Source organism: Tupaia chinensis, unplaced genomic scaffold (genome assembly GCF_000334495.1).
Source record: "Tupaia chinensis unplaced genomic scaffold, TupChi_1.0 Scaffold139466_1, whole genome shotgun sequence".
NCBI lineage: Eukaryota > Metazoa > Chordata > Mammalia > Scandentia > Tupaiidae > Tupaia > Tupaia belangeri.
The window spans coordinates 422,837-423,311 of NW_006199351.1; positions in this window are offsets into that span (position 1 = coordinate 422,837).

Here is a 475-nt window from a genome sequence, read left to right on the forward strand (position 1 = left end):
CTTCTCCTCTGTTCTCCTCTCGGGATCTTGGGCACACACACACACACACCCACACATGCCCCCGGCATGAGTTTTAAACCACCGGGTCCAGGACATGAACCGCGGTCAACTACATGGGAGTCCAGTGACATAGCCATTATGCTAACTGCTGGCCTCTATTTTTATTTTTTTAATAATTATTTATTCTATTTAATTTATTCATTCATTTATTTTAATTTGAACAGAGAGAAACACACAGAGAGAGAGAGAGAGAGAGAGAAAGTGAGAAAGCAAGCCACCAGGTCTGAGACTTGAACCATGGTCAGCCATGTGGGAGTGCCCAGCGCCTCAACCACCATGCCACTTGCTGGTCCCCAACCACTTACGCTTTAAATAATTGTTGATATGTTAAGACTTAAGTCTACCATTTATTATTTGTTATGGAGTTTCTCCAGTTCTCATTCCAGGCAATCTGTCTCTTTTTTTTTTTTTTTTT